Here is a 14,312-nt window from a genome sequence, read left to right as displayed (position 1 = left end):
ACGTGATAAAGCGAAAATGCTGGTAGGAAAGAGATTTGGATGGTGGTAGGACACACACACACACACACACACACACACACACACACACACACACACACACACACACACACACACACACACACACACACACACACACACACACACACACACACACACACACACACACACACACACACACACACACACACACACACACACACACACACACACACACACACACACACACACACACACACACACACACACACACACACACACACACACACACACACACACACACACACACACACACACACACACACACACACACACACACACACACACACACACACACACACACACACACACACACACACACACACACACACACACACACACACACACACACACACACACACACACACACACACACACACACACACACACACACACACACACACACACACACACACACACACACACACACACACACACACACACACACACACACACACACACACACACACACACACACACACACACACACACACACACACACTGGTAAGGCGGAAATGTAGGTGTGAAAAGAGACTTGCCCGGGGTAATAAAACACACACACACACACACACACACACACACACAGAACAAGTTTATCCAGCACAGGGTCAATATTGTTGCAGGAAACGCCAACAGGGATGGGGACCCCGTGTTGGCAGATGAGGGGGAGATGGTAGCAGGATGGGTGACGGGTTTATTCTCTCCCCAGCCTGACGGTTTTATTCTCCCCAGTCAGACGGTTGTATCCTCCCCACCCAGACGGTTCTATTCTCCCCAGCCAGACGGTTTTATTCTCTTCCCAGCCAGACGGTTTTATTCAGGGCATCGGGTTTATTTTGGTCACTGCCCTACTGTTTTTATTCAGCCTGGGGTACACCTCGATGTGGGAGTTAAAACCTTTTATTATGATGGGGCTTTATTCAGTTTTATTTGGACGCCCGATTTTTTATTTCTTATTCTTGTTACCTGTATTTTTTTTTAGGAACATCTTAGGTTTATGATTTTTTTTCTATTATGCTTCCTTCCTTCAGACGATTTTATACAGGTTGAAATAAATCTAGATAGGATAACGCCCTTTTCTTTTTTCTTTATTCTCCTGCTGCTCCAGACGATTTTCTTAAGCTTGAAAGACAATAACGACGAGTCTTTTTGTTGTTTTTGCCGGATCCATATTGTTTTCTTTAATTTAGGGAAGACCTGGATTCGTGAGTTAATTTTTATGACCCAGATAGAGCGGGTGTGATGACCTGGATGTGTGGGTGTGTTTACCTAAGAAAGAAGGGGGTTTGCTCAGCGGCTGACTCTGTACATGGCTTGGGGGGCGTGAGAGAGAGAGAGAGAGGAACTGTGTGTGTGTGTGTGTGTGTGTGTGTGTGTGTGTGTGTGTGTGTGTGTGTGTGTGTGTGTGTGTGTGACCGTATACCCCCACCCCCACAGGCTTTGGCGCAATTATGTGAACCAGGATTTTTTTTTTTTTTTGCTTCAGTATATTTAGGTGTTATATTGTGATGTTTTTGTTATATATTTATTTATTTATTTATTTATTGGTTTGTTTGTTTATATAAGTTGGGGCTACAAAAGTACTATGTTGGAAAGAAAATTGCTAGTAATTGGTATGTTGTGTGTGTGTGTGTGTGTGTGTGTGTGTGTGTGTGTGTGTGTGTGTGTGTGTGTGTGTTGTCAGATGTATTTGTGATTAAACTTGAACATGAGCGCTTGTGTGTAGATGCGTGAGTTCATCCTGAGCGCAAATATTTGTGTATAGGGGTGCGTGAACACGCGGTGTTGTTTGTATGTGTGTGTATATATATTTGGTTATGTATGAGTTTTATGCATCCATGTTTGTATGTGTGTATATGTGTGTGTGTGTGTGTGTGTGTGTGTGTGTAGTGACCTTGGTGAGTGAGTGAGTAAGTGGTGGGAGTGTGGTGGATAGACCTTCCCATGCAGGCGAGGATGTGCCACTATTCTTCACCCCCACCCACATCCCATCCTCATCTCCACTTCCTATCCCATATCCTCCTCCATCTCCCATCCCCTTCTCCCCCACATCCTCCATCTTCCTTTCCTTCATCCCACATTCTGTTTATTTTCTTCGATTCCCCTACCTCTCCTTACTTCACTGCCCCCTCCCTACTCCCACACCTGACTTCATTTCCCTACTCCCCACCCTTCATCACTCGTCTATCCCTTAACTCCTCGCCTACCCTCCCTGCTTTCTCCCCCATCTCCCTACAACCCCACCCTTCCCCACTCCCCCGTCTCTTCCTCACACTCCCTCATTACCTCCTTCCCGTCTTCCCCCACTCCTCTCTCCACATCGCTTCACTCTCTCCCCCCTCTCCTCCATCTCCCTTCCTTCCTTTCAGTTTTCTCATGATTGGTTTCTGTGACCTCCATTTCTAATGGTAGGGTCATGATAGGTCAGCAGAGAGAGAGAGAGAGAAAGAGAGAGAGAGAGAGAGAAGGGGGGGGGTATGTGGGTGTGTTATATGTATGAGTGTTTCTTCTTCAAACATTTATACTTTTCGTAAGTTACATTCCATGGCCATATTATAAACTCAAATAATTCTCTTCCGCTTTCGATTTCTCCCCCAGCCTTGTTGCTTTTATTATTATTATTAGTAGTAGTAGTAGTGGTAGTGGTAGTAGTAGTAGTAGTAGTAGTTGTTATTGATGTTGTATTGCGGTGATTGCTTCGTTAATGGTATATTTTATTAGTGTCTTCGTATTTATTATTGTTTTATTGGTTGCGATTTTCTTTATTGTCGTTTGTTATTGTGGGTAGCGGGAGTGATTGGGGGTCGGTGTGCTGTGTGTGTTTTCTTTATGTGAGTGTTACAGACAAACAGACACACACAGGCATACAGAAAGATAGACAGAGTGACAAGTAAAAGAGATTTACACACACACACACACACACACACACACACACACACACACACACACACACACACACACACACACACACACACACACACACACACACACACACACACACACACACACACACACACACACACACACACACACACACACACACACACACACACACACACACACACACACACACACACACACACACACACACACACACACACACACACACACACACACACACACACACACACACACACACACACACACACACACACACACACACACACACACACACACACACACACACACACACACACACACACACACACACACACACACACACACACACACACACACACACACACACACACACACACACACACACACACACACACACACACACACACACACACACACACACACACACACACACACACACACACACACACACACACACACACACACACACACACACACACACACACACACACACACACACACACACACACACACACACACACACACAGTCTCCCCACGATTGCAGGGTTCAATTTTCGGGCGAACACAAACCCCTAACGAGAAGTCATGATTGTATCTGCGATTGTTGGTGAGAGGTCAGGCTGGGTGAGGGAGGGTGAGGGCGAGAGAGGTCAAATTAGCGGGGATGGTGGTGCATAATGTTACACCTGTTGATGAGAGAGAGAGAGAGAGAGAGAGAGAGGGAGGGGGGGGGGACAGTGAAGGGTGTTCTTGGTTGGGCGATTATTTGATTGGGTAAGAAAACTTTAAGGTGGAATATTATTATGCAGGTGGAGATTGTTACGGTAAAATCAATCTCTCTCTCTCTCTCTCTCTCTCTCTCTCTCTGTATGTGTACGTGTTTGCCACCGGTCTTGTCTTTTAACTTCCGCTTCATTCTTTCTTCCCAGCCCTTCTTGGCACAATTTCCCGTCCTCTCTCCCTTTTCATTCCATTCACGTCATTATTTTCTCCTACATTCCACTTCATCCCACCTCCCATAGTATCAGTTTCTCTCCCCTTCCTCCCATCGTAGTCACCCACACAGCCTTCATTCCATGGCAATTCCCCAGCTTCTAGTGTAATTTTTTCCCTTCATTCCTTCCTTTCCGACCTTCCCTCCCTCATGCCATCGCTGCGTACTGTTTTGTGTAATTTTTTTCCTTCATTCCCTCCCACCCCGCCCTCCGTGCTCCATTCCACCTCACCACACCTTTTTGCCTTTTTATATATATATTTTTTTCTTCCCTGCGTTGGATAGATATGTAAATGGTCTTCAGGTGTGCGAAGGTGCCCACTACGTTAACCTTTGGTGTGTGGCGGCTGGGGACACACGGTCACCTGTTTGGTTGATTGTATTGAGAGAGAGAGAGAGAGAGAGAGAGAGAGAGAGAATGTTAAAGAAAAAACCCAAGGCCGAGTAATAGCGACTGTTGAAACTTGAACCAAAAACTGAATTCTAGATCTGACCATTTTATTCTAGTTAAAGAACCTGTCGCGATTAACCACCATGACTTACCTTCAGATCTCTGGCTAATACCATATAATTCTACTTGCCATGAGTATATCTATTGAGGTCCAGGAGTTAACTAGCAAAACACGCAGTAATAGAAATCTAAGAGTAATGAAGCAGCTGTACTGCATATTTTTTCAAAGCACTTCGTCCTACGTTTCAGAAAGCAAAATACTATACTCGGAGTGTAACAATACCTTTTCTTTTTTCAATTTCATATTTACTTTGTTTTGCATGGTGTTTTGGGTGGGTTGGTGTAATTTTGTATTTATATGTAGATTTTATTTTCTTAATATACAGTGGGTGGGCGATTGACATAGAAAGAGTGAGTGGGAGAATTGACTGTATTTGTCAGTTTTGTTTTATTTTATTTTATATTTTGTTTTTTCACCAGTTAGGTCCTCATGTGATAAATGATGTAACTGTGTGGAGCGAAATTGATGTTTACAGTGATTGAATAAATTATTTTCAGGATTTTATATAGTAATATTTTTACAGGTTGGATAACTTAGTGTATAAGTAGATTTGCTTTAGTAAGCATTATCTGGTTATTTATCTATCCATCTGTACCATCTATCGCTGTGTATGTATGTATGTATGTAGGTAGGTAGGTAGATAAGTTGCTGGTTAGGTAAATAGGCAAGTATTTTTTCTTTATAATGTCGATATTATGCCTCCAGGTGCAGGATGTTGCCTCAGGTCATATATATATATATATATATATATATATATATATATATATATATATATATATATATATATATATATATATATATATATATATATATATTATGTCGTGGGGGCATCATCCTAGTACATGGAGGCATAATCACAATAATGGTAAGGTTTCGTGGCCGACTCAAACAAAACTCTCAACCATTTTTTATGAATGCTTTAAGTTTGGTTTTACGAAATTTCCCCATTTTTATTATCATTGATTCCAGAAATTAAATTCTTGGTATAACGGATCTTGGAGAAGGCGTGTTTATGTAAGAAGTATTTAGAAAGTGTCGGTAGGATATATTAATGGATTTTACGTCTCTAAATCCCGTGGTTGTGGGGAAGTGGAAGGTGAGGAGGGTGTAGGAGGAGGTGAAGGATGGAATGAAGGGAGGAGGGAGAGTGTGTGAGGTGAGTTGGAAGAGGGTGGAGGGGAAGTGAGGATGAAAATGAGGAGAAAGTGTTTTGTTGGAAGAGGTGAGGGAGTGTATAAGAGGAGCAGAGGTAGGGTGTGAAAGAGATGAGGAAAGGGTTGAGGGAATGGGAGGGAGAAGGTGAGGAAAGGGATGAGAGAAGGTGAGGTGTGAGAGGTGGTGAAGGAGGGTGAGAAGAAGTGAAGGAGAGTGAGAGGAAGTGATGCAGGGTGTAAGAAAAGTTGAGGAAGAGTGTGTGTAAAGGTTAGGGAGGGTGTGAGAGTGAAGTGGGCGTGAGGGAGTGAGAGGCAGTGAGGAAGGGTGTGAGAGGAGGTCAAGGAGGATACAAAAAGAGGAGTTTGGGGGTGAGGGGATTGTATGAGGGAGACATTGATGAGTATTAGAGGCTGTTTGGTTGCCACCGAGACCAGTCACTACCTCCCCTCCCCCATCCACATTAACTCTCTCCCCCACCCTTCCTCTCCCTCCTCTTCACCTCTCGCCAGTTTCTGTTGCCACCCGGTTACTGTCCACCCTCCCTAACACTGCCCCTCTATCCAACCTTTTTTTTTTTTTTTTTGTCTTCAAGATGGTTAGTTGGAAGAGAAGAGGTTTGGTGAGTTTACTTATTTAGCTTACTCACTCATTTACCTTGCCCATTCAGTCACTCACTCCAAACCAATCCATAGCAGACCCAACCCGACTCAGTCTCCCCTTTTCATCCACCCAGCCACCTTACCACACCCCATCCCTAACCCATCCATCCACCCACCCCATCCCACCTCACCCCATCCCTTCACTCAACCAACTCTGCCCCTAACCAACCCAGCCCACCCAGGCTTCCCCCTCTCACCTACCCACCCTCTCCACAACCGCGTCCCATCTCTGTCCATTCAGCAGACTCACCATAATTTGACCCTTAAGTGGCTCTGGGATCGTCAGCGTGGGATGGAATGAATTCAGGCTGACATTTAGGTGGTCGGGACACGTTCGTTCATTTTATCATTTCAAAGCGGCTGATATACCTAACTGAAATAGCCCATAGAGAAGCAGACGGGTATATACTGTACCCTAAATTTCCTCCAGGTGGTCCAAACAGCAAATTGAATAAGGTCGAGGTAGTCATAGCAGTACTGAACATGATCTTGTGCCGCCGTCTTTGATATTAGGTGAGTTAGATATAGGGAAAATTTGAGGCCAGAGTTGTTAGTGGAAGTATATGCCCTCTAATTATGCACCATTTCTTACCCCGGTGTGATTAGAATAGCTCATTTAACAAGGTATAGAAATGTGTCTTTTGGTGTGATCCGTGGTAGTAATGCAGCAGATATAAGGCTGGAGTTGTTAGCGTGTTATGGAAGTTTCCCCTCTATAATTTATATGCTCCTGTTATAGCCCCGGTGTGATCAGAGTTACTAAGTTTACTAGGCAAGGTCGTCATAGAGGTATTTAGATGTTTTTGCTGCGATTCATAATATTAGATGCGACGTATGAGATTTGAGTGGATAGCGTGGTATGGTATATGGAAGTTTGCCCTCCTATTGTGTTCCCTATATTACCTCAGTGCGATCAGAGTAGCTAAGTTAACTAAACTAGGTAGCCATAGAGGTATTGAAATGTCTTAGAGCTGCCGTCAGTGTTATTATATGCAACAGATACGGCAAACTCGTAATTTAGTTGGCGTGGTATGCAAGTCTTCCCTCTTTGTCAGCGCCCTGTATTAATTCTATGCAATCAAGATAGCAAATCTGACCACAGGGTAGTCAGAAAGGTATTAAAATGTGTCTTAGAGCTACGATCCGTGTTATTATCTTCAGATATGACAGACTCGTGTCGAGCTAAAGTAACCTAGTCGACGTGGTATGCAACTCTGCCCACTTAGTCAGCGCCTTGTATTTCCCCTATGCTGCCGGAATAGCTGATTTAACTAGGCGTGGTGGTCATAGTGGTGGTGAAATGCGTCTTGTGCTGCGATCCATGAAATGAGGAGGGTCAGATAGAGATTATAGAGGCTAGAGTTATTGGCCTGGTATGGGAGTCTGCTTTTCTAATACCTTCGTGCTGTTGGTAGTGCTATTTCGTGCTCTAGGCACGTTTAATAGATGGCATAGGAATGGTTTGTGTTATCTTCACCACCACCACCACCACCATTGCAACAAGTTAACGCCTCCAAAGACGTAATGATTAAGAAGGATCAAAGAATAAGGAAAACCGACTACACATCTTTTTCCTCGTCTTTCAAGCCCGCATCACTGTTTAAAGAAATCCCCATCGTAGTACAATGAAAAAAAAAAATGATGCCTGTCATGACGATGCCCAGCGAGAAGGACCATGCATCCATTCCCTCATCTTATAAACCCTTGTCACTACCCAGAATTTTCCTGGCTGGGTATAAATGATTTTCTCTGTTTTCCTGCCCTCAATTTTCTCGTCGAAAGGGAAGAAATGTCAATGGTCAAAATATTTCTTGGTTGTGTGGGCTGGAAGTGACAGTCGTGCGCCGGGTATTATATTTTGCCTTGGAGGTGTTGCGAAACGTCTGCCGCCTTGTGTGTCGAGCGCCTAACCTTATCTTGTATCAGAGTGAGTTCTGGTACCAAGGATTTTTCTGTCCTTGCTTATTAGGGAGTGTGTGGATTTCACCTGTCAGTATTTCTTTTATAGCTATCTCTCTGTTTACGTAGTTCCCCATGTCGTATGTTACTGCCACACATACATACATAAATACAAATACATACAGACAGACAGACATGCTGCCATACTCCTCCTCTCAACCATACACTGACACAACTGTCCCTCATTCCATCCTACATCCTTAACATGATCCACCATAACCCCTGCGGCCTCAAGGTGTCTCTCCCTCACCTGATTGAAATCGTCTGGTGACAGGTAGAATAAGTTAGACTAATAAAGAAAAGACGTCTTCGGGATAAACAGGCTTTTCCTTAAATGCTCTGGACTGTGAAAGTTTATTGTTTATTATGTACACCGCATTTTGCTGGGGAGAGGAGGAGGAGGAGGGGGAGACTAAGGATGAAATGGAGGGATGAAGAGATGTAAGAGAGGGTGTGAGTTAGAGGGAAGGCAGCTAAGTGGCAGAGAACTGGGCAGCGACGTGGAAGCGATTTGTTTGTGGCCACTCCTTATGGGATTAAGGCGCCTGGCAGTAGATAGAAAGATTGATGGATGGATGGATGGACAGACTCCCCGGAACCGTTTAAGGAAGGCACAACAGATTACAAGTGACTCCGCCAACAGAGAAACGGCGGATTTGTAAAAGTGAGTTGATAGTTGTGTGTGTGTAAGTGTGTCCTGGTAGATGTGGGTTGGAAATTGTGTTTGTAGTCGAGTAGGTAGTTGTGTGTTGGTAGGTGTGTCCTGGTATATGTGGGTTGGTAGTTGTGGCTCGGTGGCTGGGAATTGTGGGCATTTTATGGGCGGCGGTAAATAGCCAACGCCGCTTGTTCCTGGTTAAAAGGAATTTGATGTTGTGGGATTCCGTGTGTGTGTCTCTGGAACCCGGCAATGGCCACACCCTAAATAATTGCTCAGGCACCACACCGCACCTCCACCACCACCACCACCTGAAATAGCCACTCGTACCACCTCCACCACTGTCTTCACTGCATCGTTTACTTCCACCACCACCATCACCTTCAGAGCAGCAACAACAACAGTATCATTATTCCGTGCCACCACCACCTGAACCACAAAAACGACATAACATTTCCAGCTTTACCACTTTGTCCAATCCCACTACCACCACCACCACCACAGCAACAACAACAGCATCAGCTCCTTGCACCACAACACCCTTTTTCACCACCAGTATCGCTCTGGCACAATCATCAGCATCACAACAAAAACAGCATCCACTCCCACCTCCACCTCTATCACCACCACTTTCCTTCCCGCTCCCACCTCTGCAATCACCACCCCCGTGCCACAGGACAGAACTGTCACCACCACCGTCAGTACTGCCACCACAACCATCACCACTACCATCCTTGCCTTCACCACAACTCTAGGCGCCACCAACAGCAATACGATCATCACAATCTTCATCATTACCACTCCTACCTTCAGAGCCATCACCACAACCCAAGCTACCACGTCCACCATTCCTACTATTACCACCACCACCACCAATACTATCACCGCCACCACCACCACCACCACTAACCATCCCCGCACTGCGTCGTATGTTGCAACAGGTTTCCAAATCGTCTTATTCCAGGCTCTCCCACCCTTCTCATTATCACCTCACGTCCCCTAAACTCCCTGATATATCGCCTTTCCGTGTACTATCACATTGCGTATTGTCACACCTTGCGTAATATACCTGAGAAATATCGCCTTGAGCGGTATTATCACCAGTTACGTAATATTGAGGTGTTTATCATTGCGTATGATCACTTTTTGAGTATATCACCCCTCTGCATATTATTATTTTGCATATTTTCACCATTTGCTTATTGTCACCATTGCGTAATGTCACCTTTGCGCAGTATTGCTTTTACGTCATGTCACCCTCTGCAGTATTATCACCCTTTGCGTATTACCATCAGTGCAATATTACCATCCTTTACGTAATACTCTTGCGTATGGTCACCCTGCGTAGAAAAATCACCCTTTGCGTATTATAACTCATTGCGTATTATGGTTTGCTTATCTTTTTCCAGTTGGCTTAGGCTAGATGGACTGGGCTTAAGGATTTATCAGCATTTAGTATGGCTTAACCCCGTCAGTTTTGTGAAGTATTTTTACAAGTTTAACCCTATCGTATGGCCGGGTAGTATTCTGCTGTACATTACTTATACAACTTGTGTAGGTACTAAAAAAAGAAAAAAAAAAATAGTAGCACACAAATGAATAATAATGTGAAATATGCAGGAAGAATAATTAAGGAAGCATTGTCTGACACTCCCAAGTTCGAAAAAATTGCCCTAATGTGAATAAATTTGTTTGAAAAGAGGTAGAATAATAGAAAACTGACACTATTTCAGTTGTGGATGTTTGGGATAGGTGTAAAGTTGGGGATATCTGGACACGTAGAGATATTTAATTGAGTTACTGATTTTGCGTATTATAAGTTTTGCATTTAGTTTGTATGTTTATGGCAATATCAGATTACTTAGCAAAATCGTTTATATGGCATTTATTTTTACCTGTTAATGAGGCAACATAGGATTGGATGAAGGATGGAATAAAATAACCGGATACCACAACTGAAACATTTAATATTTTTCCGGTGGTTTGTTTTGGACAGTAATTATTTGTGAATTTTCCAGTGTGTTGGCCATTTAATATACTAAAGTGCTCGTCCCATCATATATAGCCATTGCAACACATCATATGTTATTCGGCCGCAGCTTATTCATGTTTACCCTTGTGTGATCTGAGAGAAAACGTATTTCAGCTCTGCGAGTAGAGTGATAGAAAACGAAAGCCTTAGAGGGGTAACTTCCATTGAGATATCTTCCCAGCAGTTTCATCAGATCATGTCCACCAACATTTTCATTGTCGAGTGCTTCATTTGTGATATGTAAGTGCGTATCAGACGTTGCTGTTGGCTGTGGTCATGTGTGAAGACCAAGATAATATTTTTTACTTTGCGTGTGCGATTTCAGAACAAGAAATGTATCCCTTATTTTGAAAGTTCAGAATTAGGAAATAATATCACCTGTGTTTACGTTTGCATATGAAGACCACATTTTCTTCTCTCTCTCTCTCTCTCTCTCTCTCTCTCTCTCTCTCTCTCTTTATAACTGAAATTGTCTTTACCCTTCTTTTACAGAGATTAAGACAATATTTTCCTCATTGTTTGTAGATTGATAATAGCTTTCTTTTTTGCGATTAACCAGCCTTCCATCACATCGACATTATATAAACATCATGGGATACCAGTTGTTTCACTTATTTATTTATTTATGTATGTATTTATTTATTATCCAGAAAATACTGCCAGAGCAAACCGGAACAAATCCTGACATGTTACTTCCTCACTTCCTTCCCTCCCCCTCCCCCTCTCTTCCCTGAAATTAACATCCTCACCTTCAGATCAGTCCCCTGCCCCTCTCCTTCCTTCGGACTGTGCCTTCGAGGATTTTGTAACGCCACATCCTCTGCTATTTATTCTGCACGTTGGCACCCCAGTGACTTCCGTGTCGGTGATAAAACGATATAAACAGGGCTGAAGAGAATGTTAAGCTGTAGTTTAAAAAAAAAAAAAAAAAAAAAGCGCTAAGGAAGAGGTGTTGCGAGGCCTTCATTGTCACCTATGATGCGACTCCTTATTTTGAGTGTTTTCTCTCGTCATTCTCGTCCCTTGCAAGCTATTTTTTGAATTGTTTGGCCACTCCACACACTGCCGATCCCTATTTACCTTTGACTAGCGTTCCATCACGACAACACGGTATAAATAGCCCCGGGACCACCGTTGCTAGCACGTCGCACCAGATGAGCAACGAGGAGCGCAATTACGGAGCGGTTTGACGGCGGTGTTGCAGAGAGGAGAGGTGAGGAGGGGCGAGGAGAGGCGAGGCGGGTTGTGCGGTGTAGTGGATGGTGCCATTTGTTAGCAGGGAGACAAGGGAATCCCGCGGCGGGCTTGGTTTGGGGTTGTAAGTGGGGAGGGAGGCTGGTGGTGGCAGGGGTGTGAGTGGGCTGTAGCAGGGGTGTTAGTGGGGAGTGACAGCGGTGGGGTGGAAGTGGGGAGGGAGGCTGGGGTGACGGGGTTGTAAGTGAGGAGAGGCAGGGGTGTAAATAAGGAATGGTAGGCTGGTTAGGGATTGTAAGTGGGGAGGGAGTCTAGGGGTAGCAGGAGTGTAATTGGGAGTGTAAATGGGGAGTTGTATGATTGAGGGGAGGATTCTTTGGTGTGGCCTAAAAGTACAGGTATATTGTGGTGTGGTGTCGGTAAGAGTATATTTTGCTGTGTTGTGGGTGTAGGTGGCTAAGGTGTACTACAGGAGAGTTATGTGGTTTTGGTAGTGGTGATGTAGCAGTGACAGAGAGGGACCTGGGTTGTTGGTGGTTTAGTCTACAGTATACACACCCATACACCACCACTACCATCATCATTACCACTACAGCCAACACAGTCAGTACCACGACCAGAACTACCATTACAGCCACGCAGCTACCACCAGAACCACTATCACCACAATGACGACCACCACCACTTCCCTCTACCACAACAGTAAAACAACCACCACCACCATGACCACCCAAGTCCACAAATCCACCTCCACCACGACCACCACAGCCTTACAAAGACCACTGATACAACAGCCACGAAATCAGCAACGACTACCACGACCACCACGCAACCACCTCATCAGCAACGACCACCACGACCACATATCTACCACCATCACCACCACCACCACCACACATCTCTGCCGCGTAAAGAGACCAAAATACGAATACGTAATTTCACCTAAAAAATGTTCCTCTCTTTTTCTGTCACCTCTTTTTACCTTTTTGGTGTATAATTATGGTTTCAGCCCACCTTGGTAGAGAGAGAGAGAGAGAGAGAGAGAGAGTGAGAGTATGTGTGTGTGTGTGTGTGTGTGTGTGTGTACGGAGGGGAGGGGAGGTTGAGACGGATATATTTGCACGTGTCTTTTTATATGCGGCGTGTATGTGTGTGCGTGCAGGCTCGCTTCACATCACTGACTCCATTGACTGAATCCAAAACATGAAGATTAATACAGAAGTGGTCAGCCTCTCCACAGAACCTGCTTCAAGATGGTTCGCTTATCTTAACCTTACCTCAGTGGACGTCTTAACTCTATTATTCCCTTATTCTTTTATTTATTTCACCTTTACCTTGCTTACTGAAGGGGCAAGAAGTAAGCAGTCTCCGGTAAAGGCAAATCCTCCTCATCGTTTCATAGTTTATATTTATTTTATACGGCGTCTGGATAATTATTCCTTTCTCTACCTTGATGGCTTTTATACTTTGCCCCTTTTCTTATCAGACGATTTCATTCAGCTAGGAGATTTTACAGTGGGTAGAGTGTTAATGTAATTATCAAGGGAGCTCTCAGACCCGTATTGTCCGCGGTTAAGGAAACTCCCTAACACGGTAACACCTCCTCTTAAGCGATTTATTTTGGTTATTACTCCTCACTATCTCTTCTGTGTCATTAAAGTCATTCGTATACAACCCCGAGAGTTCACAAGGCCAAACTCAGCATAAGAAACACAATTTGATACTAATTAGCCGTATCCAAAAATAAATCGCTATGGAAAAGGTGTTAGAGAGTTTCCTTTACTGAAGAGAATACGGACCATAATATGAATAAATGGTCCCAGAGCATCAAGAAAGTATACCTTTATCCCTTAAGCCATCTGACAAGGTTATTCAGCGTAGGAGAGACTCTTGGACCGGCATTCCCGTCAGTTAAGGAAGCCCCCTAACACCTTTTCCTAAGCGATTTATTTATTACGCTTTACCGTCCTATTCTGTGTTATATAAATCCTTCAGACGTTGCCGTACTCTGCATAAATAACGTACAAAAGGATATTACCCAGCCATATCCAAAAATAAACTGTCGAGGAAGAGGCCTGGATTCAAAGGGTTAAAAGGTGTCATCATACCAAAGGGGTCAAAGAGAAAAAGTGAATGTGAGTAGAATTTCGTGCCTTGGTTTCCTGATGACCTTGTGAACTCTCGGGGTCAGAGGTCAAGGCCACGAGGGGAGAAAGAAACCAGGGGTCATCAG

Source organism: Coenobita brevimanus, chromosome 78, assembly GCF_032717465.1.
Source record: "Coenobita brevimanus isolate Jiangsu-jjx chromosome 78, ASM3271746v2, whole genome shotgun sequence".
Classification (NCBI taxonomy): Eukaryota; Metazoa; Arthropoda; class Malacostraca; order Decapoda; family Coenobitidae; genus Coenobita; species Coenobita brevimanus.
The sequence above is the reverse complement of the archived record's forward strand: the minus strand, read 5'-3'. Positions refer to the sequence as shown.